General features: G+C 38.9%; 1 pseudogene; it reads left to right on the forward strand.

Moving 5' to 3' along the window:
* Positions 1 to 14,202: 14,202 nt before the first annotated feature.
* Positions 14,203 to 14,840, forward strand: LOC138879530 (inositol monophosphatase 3 pseudogene; annotated as a pseudogene).
* Positions 14,841 to 17,737: the final 2,897 nt, after the last annotated feature.

Raw genomic sequence — 17,737 nt, forward strand, 5'->3', positions numbered from 1 at the left:
GCTTTGATATTGTTAAACTGTACATTATAAACTGTCTTCTCATGCACCCCCTTTAAGTTTTCTTGAAATTAAAATGGTCATTTGATTGACATAGCCCGCTTTCTTTGAGATAGCCGAGGTGCTTTCCACCCGGTGAAGGATTTTAGTCACACATATTTTAGGTGGGGAGCACCACCAACTAAGCCGTAAAGTAATGCTACGGGTACGCTGACCCTCCTCGGCTCGAGTTGTCTGCCCGAGTAAGCCAATCTAGATACCTTCTCCATCAGGATTTAAACCTGGAAGAACAAACCTTATGCCGGATATCCATAGTAGGTTCGCTTTATTTGCATCATGTGCATTTGACTTAGCAGGGCCCGACACATGATTCGGGTACTATTTAAGACAGGTACCTTATTAAGACCATTATGCTCATATTATGCGCTAACTGTTACATTATTTGGGAGGCTTGCATGTTGACCGACATTAGGGTAGATCAGTTGAATAAGCAGTAAGAAATAAAGAACATGCTCCCGATTTTTGTACGAATGTATGTACTTCTTTTAAAAAAAACAACAACAATGTAGTCTAGTATGTATGGTATTAAAGATTAATTTTCATAAAATTAAAAAAGACAAAACATGGTGATTTTATCGAACTGCGCGTGTCGGATTCTCACTATCCCTTGAGGTACATAAGCAACTCCAATGGGTTCGGCCCACATTTTTCAAAAAAAAAAAAGGAATCATAAAATTACGCATGTGCATAAAATTTGAAAAAAAATATTGCTGTTTTAGTCAACTTTTACTGTTTTGCCTTTATGTCCGATCATTTTTGCCAAGACAACCTTAAACCTTCCACGGAAGTGCTGGAAGGCTATTTTTTTTAAAAATGACAATTTTGTCTGTTGTTGTCTACTTTTTACTGTGTTGCCTTTCTATACGGTCGTTTTTACCAAGAAAAACCTTAAATCTTACTCAGAAGTGTTGAAGGGCCGTTTTTTTAAAAATAGTTTTTTTTTGTCTATTTTTTTTTGCTTTTTACCATTAGCTCTTATGCCCGGCCATATTTTCCAAAAATAACCTTTAAACCTTTTATGGAAGTACTGAAGGGATATTTTCATAAAAATGGCTATTTTATCTAGTTTTATCTGGTCACATTTGCCGAGACAACCTTTAAATCTCTCTCGGAAGTACCAAAGGGCCGTTTTCTTAAAAAATTGTCATTTTATTTATTTTGTCTGCTTTTTATTATTTTGTTCCTATGTTTGGCCTTTTTTGCCAAGACATCCTTTAAGCCTTCCGTGGAAGTATAAAAGGATCGTTTTTGTAATAATAGCCATTTTTCCTACTTTTATCATTTCACCTTTTGTGTTCAGTAATTTCAAAAAGTAATAATTATAGATCGAGTCCTAAATTGACACTTAAAAAAATAATCAGAAATTGCATATAGTTTAGGTAAGTCTTGACCCCTTGTTATCTTATTCTTAGATTCACCATGAATTCTCCACAAAGAAGCAATCAGAAAATGGTAAGGGACGAGACACCTCCTATGTTATTGATCAGAGATAAGATCTCGAGTAGTCTCTGTAACGGGTGGGCTAGTTTCGCTACATGGGAACATAATCAAGTATTTAAGCACCTCAAGTTCCTCACAAACATCATGGGAATTAAGCCTAACACAGATTTTAATCGAGGCCCTAGTGGGTTTTTGGGACCCTGTGAACAATGTCTTCAAGTTCAAAGATTGTGAAATGATGCCTCATTGGAAGAATTAAGTGGGTTTACCGGATTGGAGGGAAACCTTCATGGGAAAAAGACTGCGGCTTTAAGAAAAGTTTGTGTGAATAACTCTTTGAAGAAGTTACGCCACCGTCGAATTCCAATGGGTTGCTTCAACGAAGGGTGGGTTTCGTTGGAATATTTCTATGACAGATTGGGGAACGAGAAAGGGTTTGAGAGCTTCTTGGGCACAAAATTCATCAACTAATTGAGTTACAACGCCTGGAGGGAGTTGAGAATCTTCGCATTTATGATATCATTTATGGGGATCATGGTCTTTCCAGAGCGTGGTGGGCGTATCAGAATTCGATTGGCTGCGGTAGTCTTATTTTTCTAAAGCAGCGAGGATCATACCATTCTTCCTATGATTCTGGGAGATATTTTTCGAGCTTTGACATGCTGCCAAGAAGGTGAAAATTACTTCGAGCGATGCAACATTCTAATGCAGATGTGGTTCATAGAGCACCTTTATCATCATTAAATAGTAGTAAGTTTCAGCCATTATTGGCTGAATAACATTGAATGTTGTCACAACCCAAATCTCCCTCCGTAGGAGGTCGTTATGGCACCTAGTCTTAGGGACTAGGTAAGTCTAACATTTACTGAAATAATAGCAATAATAAATAACGATTGACAAGTGCGAAGAGGAAATCTCGAAACAAAGTTTATAATTCCAAAACCAATAGTACAAGTTATAAGCTCTACAGAGTTTGCTAGAAACCTATAAATACAACTGGTTCAAAATAAGGATGAACAGTGTAAAAACAACATCAGAAGGTGACTCTGAAGCCCGCGAACACAACATTAGGTCTATCTTGAGTCTCCACAGCAAAAATCCACACAGTTAGCTAATGATCGACTAACTTCGAATTACCTGGATCTGCATAAAAATTGTCCAGAAGCGTAGTATGAGTACACCACAGCGGTACCCGGTAAGTATCAATACTAATCTCAGTAGAGTAGTAACAAGGGTAGAGTAGTAACGAGGGACAGTCAAGACACCTATTGGACTAGATAACCTGGACAAGTGTAAGTGTAGAACCTACAAAGTACGATATCTCTATAAAGACTACAGTAATGACAACAATAACATGGTAATTGCAGTAAGTAAAGGGAAGCAACAATTAGCAGCAGAACACCACAAATAATGATACAGTAGAGTAAACTGAACACAGAATTTGGTGAACACAAATAAAGGAAAGGCAAGTAGCAACTCAACAAGAATGACAACTTTCACACCAGGTTTTTAGCCAATAATCTCCACGAGGTACCGAACATCAAAATATTCACAATTCACGGGTCCCAATTCCTGAACCCTAAACACTTGGCATCCTGTGCCCTCATTACAAATTTATAATCACACGGATGACTCACGTGCCAATAGAGCCATTCTCACATAGAAGGCAAGTAGACAAGGGTGTGTAGAAATAATCAATAATATCAGGATCCATCTTCTTAAACCGTTAGGGGTGATTAACTACGTGTATGCTTGTGCCAATATTCTATCATAGTTCAGGCCAACTAATAAGAATAGAAATAATGTGTGACACATAAGAAATGATCACCACGAAATGTACACGGTATAATGCGCACAAGGTAAGTACGCCACTACAAAATATCAACAACAACAATGCCCCTAGGCCATCACAAGTCATTACAAACAATCCCCGACATAGCCCACCTTGTCTCGCCACATGCGCAATAATAAAGTAAATGCCCGCCTCATCTCGCCGCACATGCATAATAACATTCCTACCTTGTCTCGCCACATGCGCAAATACACAGAGATATCCTGCCTTGTCACGCGCATGTGCATAATCAACAATAACAATAGTACGGCAGAAACCTCGGACAAACACCCGAACAAAATATCCCAACAACATCACGTGCCAACGAAACAACAACACAATAGAATGGCCTTCACAATATGTGCCTATATTCCACAACATTTCCACTAAACAGTCTCAATACCACAATCGCACATAGCCCTCGGCTCAACAAACTAAGTACCACAGTAACAACCACAACAATACATGAGAATACGACAAGTAAATCAACCCAAGAGCTTTACAACACGGAGAAACAGTAGAATGAGCTCACAAGGAATAAACACAATAGAGATTACTAGTCACAATAAGAATAGCTCAACAAGGGAGAAATAATACATAGCAAATGATCCCACACAAATACAATTTGACAACAAGGGAGATAACAAGAATTAATAATTCCAATTAAGGATGAGGCAACGAAAAAGATAATCATAACCTCAATTAAGGATAGACAATTACAGAAGAGATGATAATAATTTCAATTAATGATAAGCAATTTGGGAAGATTAGCATGGCATTAGAAGAGGTAACATCTTTAGTTAAGGCACATAAGAGTCAAATAGGCAATACGAGCGGAGAATGAAGTAATTAATTACAATTAAGACACGTAGGGGTGAAACTAGTAAATGAAGGACTTAACATAACAAAACAACTTCATATTTATTGAACATAAGAACCTAAGAACCTTAAAAGGTCAACTTTTCACAAATAATCCTGAGCACGAACTCGTCACCTCGCGTACACGGACTTTACATGATACAATTAACATAGAAGACTCAAATCCTACGGGGTAGTTCCCCCACACGAAGTTAAGTAAGATACTTACCTCAAAGAAGATAGACCGTTACTCTAAAATGAACTTCTCGAGTAAACTAACCTCTGGACAGCTCAAATCTACCCAAAAATAACTTTAAAGCATAAATAAAACTCATAAGAAACTATTCCAGATAATAAAGCTTCAATCTTTATCAAAAACTAAAAATCAACCCAAAAGTCGACCCCCGAGTCCGCACCTCAGAACCAGACAAATTTTACAAAACCCGAACAACCATTCCGATACGAGTTCAACCATACCAAAATTATCAAATTCCAATACCAATTCGTCCCTCAAATCATGATTTTATATTTTTGAAAGTTTTCTTCAAAATCTCAATTTTTCCTCAACTCAAAACACTAATTTAATCATAAAAGTAAAGATAAAATCATGAAATATAATAAATTCTAGGCGAAGAATACTTACCCAATTGATTTGCTTGAAAAACCCACAAAGAATCACTCAAAATCGAGCTCTAGAACTCCAAAAGTGTTTAAAATGGCTAACCCTCGGAATAGAGTACTATATATTCTGCTCAGTGATTAGTGCATCGCGATCGCGCAACATCACTCGCGATCTCGAAGAAGAAAAATGAAGGCTTCCCAAATCGTGCTATGCGAATGCAACACCATGCCCGCGAACACAGTGAACAAGAACCCAGACTCTACACGAACGCATCTGTGCACTTGCGAACACAATGAGAAAATTGCATGATGCCCCAAAATTCGCCTTACCTCTACGCGACCGCGGATCTGTGAGCGCGAACATGAAGGCAAAGATCTTCCAACCTTCGTGAATGTGAGCCTTCCTTCACGAACGGGAGCCTCTTTTCGCGAACGCGAAGGGAAATATGCTCCCTACCTCCAATAACACTATGCAAATGCGATTGCTTCATCGCGAATGCGATAAAGAACACCAGACACCAGCAGATCAGCGGTCCAAAAATAGAAGAAAATGGTCCGTAGTCCATCTGAAACACACCCGTGGCCCCGTCTAAACACACCAACAAGTTCCATAACCTCACACGGACTCGCTCGAGTCCTCAAATCACATCAAACAACGTCAAAACTACGAATCACACTATGAATCGAACTCATGAACTTTCAAATCTTCCAACTTCTAAAACCCATGCCGAAACATATCAAAACAACCCGGAATGATGTCATTTGCAGGCAAGTCCCAAATGACATAACAGAGCTATTTCACCTCTCGGAACTGCATTCCGACCCTGATATCACCAAATTAAACTCTTAGTCAAACCTCTCAACCTTCCAAAACTTCAACTTTTCCAGCTTTCGCTGAAATGCTTTAAACTAACCTACAGACCTCCAAATACGGATGCACGCCAAGTCAAAAATCACCATACGAAGCTGTCGAAACCATCCAAACCCCATTCCGGAGTCGTTTACACAAAAGTCAAATTCCAGTCAACTCTTACCGCTTAAGCTTCCAAAACTAGAATCCTTCTTCCAAATTGACTCTGAATCATCCGGTAATTGAACTCGACCACACATGTAAGTCATAACACATAATATGAAGTTGTTCAAGACCTTATTCCACCAAACGAGATTTTGATTCTGAAAGCAACTGGCCGGGTCGTTATAGATGTCACCAGACAGGGCTACGAGTTGTAATCTTCCAAAGGGGGTGAAGGCCTGGCGGACATTACTTGGTTTATTGACTGTTGAAAGAATCACTTGGAACTATTATTGGTTCCCTTCTGCTAGGGTCATGCATATGTCGATGTATCACCCATTCCTTATACTCACTGACATTATAGGTTTTCAGCCCTACGTGTCCCTATATGTCATGAGCCAGTTAGGGAGAGCAAAGAGGCCCCAGGTTGCGGATATACATCTATTTGTGTGGGAATTCAAGTGAGAGGAACTTCCAAGGGAGTTATATGCAAAAAAGGTTTGGTTCGGTAGTCAATTTTCCGACTTGGACGAGATGGCAGCTAATCGTGAGCTTGGGGAGGTAAGCCTTATGGACCTTAAGTGGTTTCATAATCAGGCTATCCCGGAGCAAAGGCCGGAAAGATCCATACGAAATAGATTTGATTGGGAGGAGGAGATTGAGGCCAGAGTTAGAGAAACCGGAAAGGAAGTGGAACAAGAGTATCAATCCCATATTAACATTTTACAAGAAGATAAAGACATTCTGGAGATAGCCATAGACATACAACATGCTAATTTCGAGCGAGAAAAGGCTCTGTGGGCACAAGAGAGGCAAGCTCTCGAAGCTCAAATTAGACAAAAAATGATCACTACCGATTAACAAGAAGAAAAAAGAGAAGCTCAGTTCAAGTTGGTCCATGATCATGGGTGTAGAAGTTTTGCTCCATTAATCCAAGGTTTAAGGGATCAGATAGAAGGAGTTGAGTCAAGTAAGGATCTCCAGATAGCCGAGTTTGAAATAGAAGACATCACTACCAAAAGGTGATCGATCGGTTAGAGGGGGAGTCACTAGAAGTTCGATGACAAAGAGATATGGCCTTGGAGCGAGAACATGATGCGTCAGACCCAGCCGAAACTCGTGGTAAACAAAATCAAGAGTTGAATTTGGCTCAGGAGCAAATTAAGGGATAGATCCTCGAGGTAGCCACATATACCTCCCGATCTTGTAGGAGTTTCCAAGGGATGACACCTGAGCAGTTTGCAGAAGTATCATTGAACGTCGCCCGTCACATATTTGCAGACTTAGAGAGGATATACCGCGATGTTGGGGGGTTAGCCACAGGAATAAACGCCATAACTATAGTGATGCTGGTGGATTCTCCTATTGAGATTTGAATCTTCTTTTAGCTGGCAGTCCACTTTGATTGTTCCTTTATTGTCTTTAAGTCTGTAAGAGCCTTTTTGGTGTTTTGAGTCTTGTTTTTTTGCCTTTTATCTTAAAAAGTTTGTTTGAGTCGCGTCCGGTCTCATTTAAATGTTTATCTTTATGTGACATAAAAAATGGAAATCAATAAAAAAATTTATTTTAGAACAATTCAAAAATAAACCAAAAAAATTATTTTTGTAAATATAAATAATAATAAGAAATGGGCCATGTCCCTGAACTACGTAATGATCTGATTCATACGACGACATGATATGTAAGCAACCCCCAAAAGGTTCGATCAAAATACTCTTCAACGAATCTAAAATGAGGGATTAAAATAAGGCGAGGTGTAAAGAAAAGCGAAAAGAAAAAAAGAGTTGAAAAGATAAGAGCATCAATAAGCGGCAAACTTATAAGCCAGAATGAAACATGAAGCATTCTAAAAGGATGTTAGAGGCAGTGATAGTATTAAGAACATGACATATTACATGTAATTCATATCTGTAAAATACTTAACACTAACACGTTTGTTGCCTCTTATATAGTAAGCTTAAGCTGGTTGGTTTGTGGTGAAAGTGGCAACACATCATTACTTTACCAGATCTAAGGGAAAGGTAGCAATGACTAATAATGAAATTGAGTTGGTCAGTGACAACCCCTAGGGTCAGTCACTTGAGCAAGAGTCAGAGGAAATAAGAAAATTGAAACTACAATTGTCTGATGTGTATCGGGCTTGGGGTCTCTGGTCAACCTCCGCCTTAGGGTCCATCAAAGAGAACTTCCACCATACCCCTGGCTACTCAACCACCGCTCTATGCAACAAGCAATCATATTCTAGCACCTGGGTATGTGCCAAATTATAGCTTCGATGTTGCCCCTGGTACCTCTTATATGCTACCTCCAGCCGCACCGGTCAGGAACACCCCCTTATTATGTCTGGTACACCGGTATATGCAATCCCGCCACCACCTCCTGTGACGAGTCCAAATAATGATACACCATCTCATGCTTATGATGGCCAATACTACTCCCTAAATATGACTTTCAGGGTTTCGACACCATACAATCTGATTCCTTAGTACTAGTCACCAGTGGAAACTGAAAAGGCTACCATGACGGGTGAGCCAGATGAGATGGCCAGAAAAATGAAAAGTCTCGAGCATAACATAAAGAACATACAAGGACTAGGTGGTCACAAAAGTGTTTCATTTAGTAATCTATGCATGTTCCCTCACATCCATTTACCACTAGGGTTCAAGACCCCAAAATTTGAGAAATATGATGGATACGACGACCCTATTATCCACTTGAAAAGGTATTGCAACCCGCTAAGGGGTGCAGGAGAAAAAGAAGAATTGCTGATGACTTATTTTGGCGAGAGTCTGGTGGAAGTAGTCTCTGAATGGTTCATTGACCATGATATCTCCCACTGACATGTTTGGGACGACATGGCCTAGGCCTTCCTCAAACAATTTTAGTACAATATTGATATTGCGACAGATCACAATTCACTATCAAATATGAAGAAAAAACTGACTAAAATCCTTAGGGAGTATGCCATCATGTGGAGGGAGAAAGTGGCTATAGTTAACCACCCATGTATAATCATGAGTTGATCACTGTTTTTCTAGAGGCTCAAGAGCCTGATTACTTTCAGAACGTGATGTCCGTAATAGGTAGACCTTTTGCAGAAGCGATCAAAATAGGAGAGATGGTCGAAAATGGCCTCAAAACGGGTAGAATTGTAAGTCAAGCAGCTCTCAAAGCCACCCCCAAATAATCCAAAATGGGCCGGGAAGTTTGGCAAATAGAAAGAGGAGAGATGAAGGGTTCATGATGACTTCGAGATCCAAGGAAGTTCAAAGAGGGGTATCACAACCTTATGTGCAAGTTCAGTAGGGTCAATCCAGCTACACTCAACATTGTTATCCCCCGCCAAGTCCTCAATACCCTATAGGCCCACCACAATATACATTGTTTAATGCTAGTCTTATACTCGTCCTCCCAATCAACAGGTACGGGCACCAGTTCCAAGGATCCCCCGACCTCAGCTGCAAAATTTCTGGGAACCCTATAATGCTCGTCCTAGGCAAGATTATGGTCTAGAGTAGAGGCCGGAGGAAAAATTCACTCCATTGGCTAAATCATACTCTAGTTTATTCCAGAAGTTGAAGCAAATGGGTATGATTGGACCCATCGCTCCCCACCATATGCATCCCGATTCATATGGATTTCAAGAAAATACTAGATGTGAATATCATTCAGATGCCCTGACGCATAGAACCGATGATTGTTGGACTCTGAAAAGAGGTATAGAAAGACTCATTGTTGAAAAGTTGATTGTGGTAACAAATGGCGAAGACACTCCTAATGTTACAAAAAACTCGTTGCTAGCACACAACAATGTTGATTTTATGGGAATGATTGGCCGAGATGAAGAATGCAAGCCGGTTGGTTGAGCAGAAATGATAGTGGGAACGATTCAAGAAGGAACAAGACTGGAAGTAAGTCCAAATCGAGATGTGTCGTTGATTGTGAAAGACGCCCAGAGCTCAGAGAAGGCAACTTTATTTGTTCCAAAAATCTCAAGGTTGAAAGTCTGCTCCAGTGTTCCAAGCCCAAGGTTGTATGTCCTGATAGGTCACCCCATCATGAGGCAGAATCAAGGTGGTACAAAAGGTATAACAGAGCCGATCATAATAAAACCCGCCGTGAAACCCCATGTGACAAACACAAAAACCATTCCTTGGAACTACAACAAAACTGTAGTGACCTACAAAGGCAAGGAAATCATAGAACAAGCGGGGAAAACATGAAGTTTGACTTGATCGGGGAGGTGTTACTCTCTAGAAGAGTTTAGGAAGGCCAAACAAATCAGAGAAGGCCAAATGCCAATAAAGAAGCCAGTCACTGAAGAAGAGGCAGAAGAGTTTTTGAAAATGATGAAAGTTCAAGATTACTCAATAATTGATCAGTTGAGAAAGATTCCCGCTCAAATTTCTCTGCTATCTTTGCTCATACATTCAGAAAAGCATGCTGGTGTACTAATAAAGATCCTGAATGAGGCACATGTCTCATAAAAAACCACAGTGAATCAGTTAGAGAAGGTGACCAACATATTTTTTTAGGTGAACAAAATCACTTTTACTGATGATGAACTCCCTGAAGAAGGATCCAGGCACAATAGGGCTTTACACTAACTGTCAAATATGAGGGGCACTATATAAAGCGAGTCATGGTTGATGGAGGCTTGAGCATAGATTTATGCTCTCTCTCCACCTTGCAAAGCATAAAGATTAGTAAAGATAGAATCCGACCCAGCAATGTCATCCGGGCTTTTGGTGGCTCAGCGAGAGACACCATTAGGGAGATCAGCCTCACCATGATAATTGGGCTAGTTGATTTTGAAATTGTGTTCCAAGTAGTGGACATGAAGACTTCTTATAACTTTCTTCTTGGAAGGCCATGGATCCATATGGCTCGAGATGTGCCATCCACCTTGCATTAGATGTTCAAGTTCGAACATGACATGCAAGAAATTAGTGTTCACGGAGAAGATGAGTCATCCATTTATAAAGAGCCATTAATCCCATGTATTGAGGCCAAGAAAGGGTGTGAGCCTATTGTCTATCAGGCTTTCAAAGTGGTTGATGTGAACCATATTGAGGAAGGAAAGCCCATTCCGCATCCTCGTCTTTCTACCACATCTGTAATGGTGGCTGCACTTATGCTGAGACATGGTTATGAGCCAGGAAAAGTCATGGGAGGATCATTGCAAGGAATTTTAGAACCCATCTCTCCCTTTAGTAATAAGGGTACTTTTGGCTTAGGCTTCAAGCCAACACAAGCAGACGAATACAGAGACAAGCACTTCAAAAATCATGGGTGGGTCTTGCAGCAATCTATCCCTCACATTTTCTACATTTTTGTCGAGCCACGACTCCAAAAAAGTCAAAATTCCTCGGTGCATGAAAACATTGATGAAATTTTCCATGGCCTCAACAAGATATTTTCTAGAGTGAATATGATTCAGGCTAGTGAAGGCACTAGTCGTGCTAATATGCAACTAATTGGCCCAGACACCATGCTCAACAACTGGGAAACAACTCCTCTCCCTACAAGGAAAGAGTTTTGGTAGATTTCTCTTGCAGCTTCTTTTTTGTATTTGAGTTACTTTTAGGGTTGTAATCCATACATCTTAATATGATTATTTTGTTTTGATATTAACCCTTCCATCCTTTCAAATTCAATAAAAATGAAGTTCATATCCGTATTAAGTTCTCTATCTTTTCCTTTTTTCTAATTCCTATCATTTTTTTCTATTTCAGCTTTGTTAATATCAGCTTTAATAACATAACATACATGCAGAATTCATGCCCAGATCTTAAAAAGCTATCTAATTTCGAAATAGTGCATCAAGAGGTTGAATATGATGAAGATGAGGCTGCTGTTGAAAGAGAATTGGAACAATTTGAAAACAAGCCTAAGCCCAACCTCAATAAAACTGAGCCGATTAATATCGGAAGTCATGAAGAAGTTAGAGAAACAAAGATAAACATTTACACTGAACAAAAACTAGAGATGCCTTGATTCAACTTTTATTTAAGTACAAATATGTATTTTCTTGTTCTTATGATGATATGCCGGATTTAAGTGTTGTTCTAGTGGTTCATAAGCGTCCCACGTATCCTGATTTCCACCCGTCCAACAAAAGCAACAAAAATTTAAAACAGACATGAGTGAAAAAATTAAAGAGGAAATAATGAAGCATTTGAGCGCTAATATGGTCAGAGCCGTCCAATACACTACTTGGGTGGCAAATGTTGTGCCTGTGCCAAAGAAGGACGTGAACCAGAGTCTATGTTGACTATAGAGACCTGAACAAAGCAAGTTCAAAGGATAGTTTCCTCTACCAAACATCCTCATACTTGTAGATAATTGCGGTAAGCATGAGATATAATCTTTTGTGGATTGCTATGCCAAATACCAAAAGATTTTAATAGATGAGGATAATGTAGAAAAGACCGCTTTCACTACTCCTTGGGGTACCTATTGTTACAGGGTCATGCCATTTGGTTTGAAGAATGCAGGTGCAACTTACATGGGGGCTATGACCACCATTTATAATGACATAATACACAAAAAGATTGAAGTATATATCGATGATATCATCATAAAGTCAAAGACACAGAATGATCATGTGCGCGATTTGAAAAAGTTCTTCGAACGGCTGCGAAGGTATGACCTTAAGCTCAATCTAGCCAAGTGTGCATTCGAGGTTCCATCTGGGAAGCTCCTCGATTTTATAGTCAGCTGGAGAGGCATCGAATTAGATCTATCTAAGATAAAGTCCATTCGAGATCTGCCACACCCGAATAACAAAACTGAAGTCATGAGTTTGCTCGAGAGATTGAACTACGTCAGTAGGTTCGTTGCTCAGCTCATAACCACGTGCGACCCAGCTTTAAGTTGCTGAAAAAGGATGCTGCTGTCAATTGGATAAACAATTGCCAAAAAGCTTTTGATAGGATCAAACATTATATGTCAAAACCCCCAGTACTGGTCCTACATGAACCTGATAGGCCTTTGTTTTTATATCTGTCGGTGATGGATAATTCCTTTGGATGCATTCTGGGGCAACATGATGCGACATGCAAAAAGGAACTATTTAAATAAGAAGTTCACCAATTATGAAGTTAAGTATATCCTTTCAGAAAGGACATGTTGTGCCTTGACTTGGGTCGCTCAGCAGCTGAGGTATTATCTTTTGGTCTACACTACTTCATATTTAAAATGAATTCTTTAAAGTATTTCTTCCAAAAGCCAATGCTCACTGGCAGGCTCGCAAAATGGAAAATTCTGCTCATAGAGTTCAATATCGTCTATGTTACTCGCACCACAATAAAGCATAGGCTTTGGCAGATCATTTGGCAGAGAATCGAGTTGATGATGATTACAAGCCACTGAGAACATACTTCCTAGATGAAGAGGTCAACTCAATAGAGGAAGTAGTTCTGAACGACAGCCATGTGTGGAAAATGTATTTTGATGGGGTTGTCAATATCAAAGGAGTTGGGATCGGGGCTGTAAACATGTAATTTTTGACCATCCCTAAGATTTTACATATTTTAGCATTTAAATATTTAGTTTAGGTTTAATATCGCTATTTTAAATAGTTTTGATTCTTTTATTTTATTTTATCATAAAAATAAAAATTACAATAAATATTTTTTATCTTTAGTTAAAAGTCAATTAGTATATTTATATTTATAGTATATAACATTTGAAAATACAAAAAAAAATAGTTCCACTTTTAGGATTTAGTTTTATATTAGTTTATTTTAATTTAGAGTGATTTTTATATTTTATAGATACATTGTACTATTTGGTCTTCCTAGACTAGATTCAAACTCAAAAGATATGGTCCAACCCAATTCTCTAAATCCAAGCCCAATTACCCTTAGCCCATAGATCCAAGCTCAATACCCATAAAGTCGTAACACTTTAAAAGGACCCTTCTTGTTCTTCACAACCTAGACCTAGACCTAGCTAATACCAAAAATCCTCATGCAACAAGAACAGCCGCATCTTCCAAATTAAAAAAGTTCTCCAGACAAGATAACAGCCGCAAATTCCAAAAAAGGAAAAAGACATCCCCTCCCCAATCTGAACCCAGCGCCCCACTCCAAGAAAAAGCCATCAGCGGCAAAGACCTACACCAAGCTTTAGCTGCCAGAAATTCAACCATCCTCTACACAAAAAAAGGGACAGCCGCAATTCCTAAAAAATGGAGAAAATGTCAGCCAACCCCAATGGTCAGAATCATCTTGGAGCCATTTGAAACCTCCATCTCAAATTTGATTGAGAAACGAATAGAAACCTAGAAAAAAACAAAAAAAAAACGGCCACATCCATATTCACATCATATTCTCACTTTTTCTTCCCATCTCTCAATTAATAGTAAAATATTTCAAAGATGGCTCAAGATGGTTTACTTGAACAGTTTCTTGATGTTGCAGTTGAAGCAACTAAGAAAGCTGGAGATGTAATTCGCCAAGGATTCCACCAGACTAAGAATGTGGAGCACAAAGGCGTGGTGGATTTAGTCACCGAGACTGTTAAGGCATGTGAAGATCTCATTTTTAATCATCTCAAGCAACGGTTCCCAAGCCATAAGTTCATTGGCATAGAAACAACTACTGCTTGTGGCAATTTTGAGCTGACTGATGAACCAACTTGGATAGTTGATCCACTCGACGGAACGACTAATTTTGTGCATGGGTTTCCGTTTGTCTGTGTATCGATCGGTCTCACATTTGGAAAGATTCCAACAGTTGGTGTTGTTTATAACCCAATTATTGATGAGTTTGAACTTTCCTGTGTCGATTCGAGGTTCCGGTTCACAATTTTAGTTTATCAATTCGAGGTTTCGCTCCTAGGATTGTTGCTTTGTTTAGCCGATTTGTTACGCCCCGCAATATTACGTCAATATTACGTCCTGCAGTATTATATTACGACGATGTTATGCTCTGCAGTAATATGTTACGATGGTGTTACCCTCTGCACTAATATATTACGATTGATGTTACGTCCTGCAGTATTAAGTTACAATAGTGTTGTACCCGACAGTATTACATTACGGTGATGTTACGCTTCGCAGTAATAAGTTACGACGATGTTGCATCCTGCAGTATTTTACGTGGAATTTGTCGTAAGGTAATTGACATCAGTCCAAGGAAAAGATTATTTGGAGATAATAAGGATTATGCTATTTCAAACAAGTAATAAGTAAATTCGTAAAGGTGAAAGGGGATGCAAGTTAAAGAAAATAAATTTTCGTTCAAGTTTGGCATGTTGGGATAAAATACGGCTCGAGCTAAAATACTCGGTATTTATGGACTAGTACCATACATGGTACAACATGACCACAATAGTAAGGTGTATAAAGTATGTGAAAAATGAGTAATATTTTAAGTAAGTGAGGATAATTTTTAGTTTTGTAGGTAATTAATTAATTACCGGGTATTGGAACATCACCTAATTAATCCAAATATTTGGATAAGTATAAGTCAAAACGTGGCAGCAAGGGACATATTGTACGTATGACTCTTGAGTCATTAAAAGTATGAAAAATTGGACAAGTCTTCTAAACATGAGTCATATGCCATTATGTCTTAAAGACTTGAATAAGTCATATATCATTTGAGAAAATAAAGGAAACCCTTCTATGTCTTAAAGGACTTAAAAATTTCCTCCATTCTTAAAGACATAAGGATTACTAAAATCCAAGAAAGTTACTTCAAGGCTTCAAGCACTGTTTCACGATGAAAGCTTGACAAGAATATATATATATTTCTTATAGCTTATGTTTCACATAGTGGCTGAAATATGATTCAAATGGCGTTATATACGCGTATATATGTATATGAGATATGGGAAATGTTATGGCGTTATATACGCACCACCACCTAATCAGCTGGTATATAATGATGCTGTTGCCCACAGTGGCTGAAATATGATTCAAACGACATTATATACGCATATATATGTATATGGCATATGGAAAAGGTTATAACACTATATACGCACCACCACCTGATCAGCTGGTATATGGGGATGATTTTGCCCACAGTGGCCGATATGATATGATGGGATGCCCTCAGAGGCTGATGATGTTATGAGACATGTATCTATGCACGACATGACATTCATATACATATGCATGACGCTAAAAGTATTTCATAATTTACAGAGTTATTTAGACTTACAAGTTGAGTCAAGTACTCTATATTTCTTACATGTCTATTATGTACTTATTTATGTGCCTTACATACTCGGAATATTTTTCGTACTGACGTCCCTTTTGCCTGGGGACGCTGCGTTTCATGCCCGCAGATCTCGATAGACAGGTTAAGAGCCTCCAAGTAGGCTATCAACTCAGCGAAAGATGTTGGTGCGCTCCATTTGCTTCAGAGTTGCCTGTTTGGCTGGTATGATTTAGACTTATATTGTTTGGTATGGCGGGACTCTATCCCGACCTTTATGATATTTATGTACTCTTATAGGCTTGTAGACATACGTCGTGTACGTGAAAGATTGGACGGTCTTGTCGGCCAATGTCTTGAGTTTATAAATAATCATGTTGGCCTATTAGGCCCGTATGTCACGTGTATATGATGATGTAATAAGAATGATACATTACGTTGGTACTCGGTTGAGTAAGGTACCGGATACCTGTCGCGGTCATCGGTTTGGGTCGTGATAAAAATGGTATTAGAGCAGTTCTGTCCTAGGGAGTCTACAAGCCGTGTCTAGTAGAGTCGTGTTTATGGGTGTGTCATGCACCACACTTATAAGCAGGAGGCTACCAGACATTTAGGATTGCCATTCTTTCTTCTTACTCTAGATCGTGTGGTAGAGCTCATTTATAAGAATTCAAATTTCAAAATTCTATTTTATTCGTAATAAGACGACATCTACATCCGGAAAGAAGGTTGGAAAGAGAGATGGTTGTGGAAGAGCTGAGTCAGAAGAATTGGATTTTTGTATAATGCCTATGATAAGTAAATGTGAGGTCTTTAGCAGATCATGGGTGTACTGAAAGGTGCAAGCTTCCTGATAAGAAGCCTTAAGGCAAGAATGTCTATCCATCTTTATGGTAAAAGACAATGAGAGATTATAAAGATAAATACAGGTTTCAACACACAAAAGAAGCAAGATGAAGAAGGATACGAGGCACCCAATTAATGAAGGCTAACGACGTTTATAATTGGGGCAGAGGTACATAAGCCTTTTGAGTTATATTCAATAGTAACAAAGGTATATACAATTGGTCGCACCCATTCCAGATATGCCCTATGGGGATTAACAGAAGTAGTATAAGAAGATATGATGGATGAATTTGTTTGCATCAGTTGACATTTCCGAAGGATATTGCAAATATGCTAATAGATCTCTTTATGAGACACCAGATGGTGCACTCTGAAATAGTGCAACCAGATATGAGTACTAAAAAGACATGCACTATAAGCCTTAAAGGGATAAATATTACCTTAGTGTGGCTCGCGTCCCTAGTAAAGCGAGAACGTTAAGCAACTTGAAGAGCCATTGGATAGAGCAAAGGGAATCTAAGAGCAAAAGAATGTCGTGTTCAAGTTTTCAGAATAAAGTGATATGCGTAAATGTTAGCGGGAAACAAGAAAAGAGTTAATAAAGCATTATGAGTAAGATGTGATACATGGATGACAATGGTATATCAAAAGATGACAACATTACAAAATCTGTAGTCAAGTGAGGGAAGAAACGAGAAATGACAGGCCTTAGGACAACAAAAGAGTATAGGCCATACAATCATGTCCTCATTTCAAAAAATAAATTCGCAACTCTAGCGTGATTACCAAGAGAAAAAGTTAGACCCCAGAGTAATAGAACCAATATGGATTGGTGAACAAGATAAACTAAACATGAATTAGGGACTGAGTGACTGGTGATAGTCGCCATCATAAGAACTT

The sequence above is a fragment of the Nicotiana sylvestris genome, chromosome 10 (assembly GCF_000393655.2).
Source record: "Nicotiana sylvestris chromosome 10, ASM39365v2, whole genome shotgun sequence".
Taxonomy (NCBI): Eukaryota; Viridiplantae; Streptophyta; class Magnoliopsida; order Solanales; family Solanaceae; genus Nicotiana; species Nicotiana sylvestris.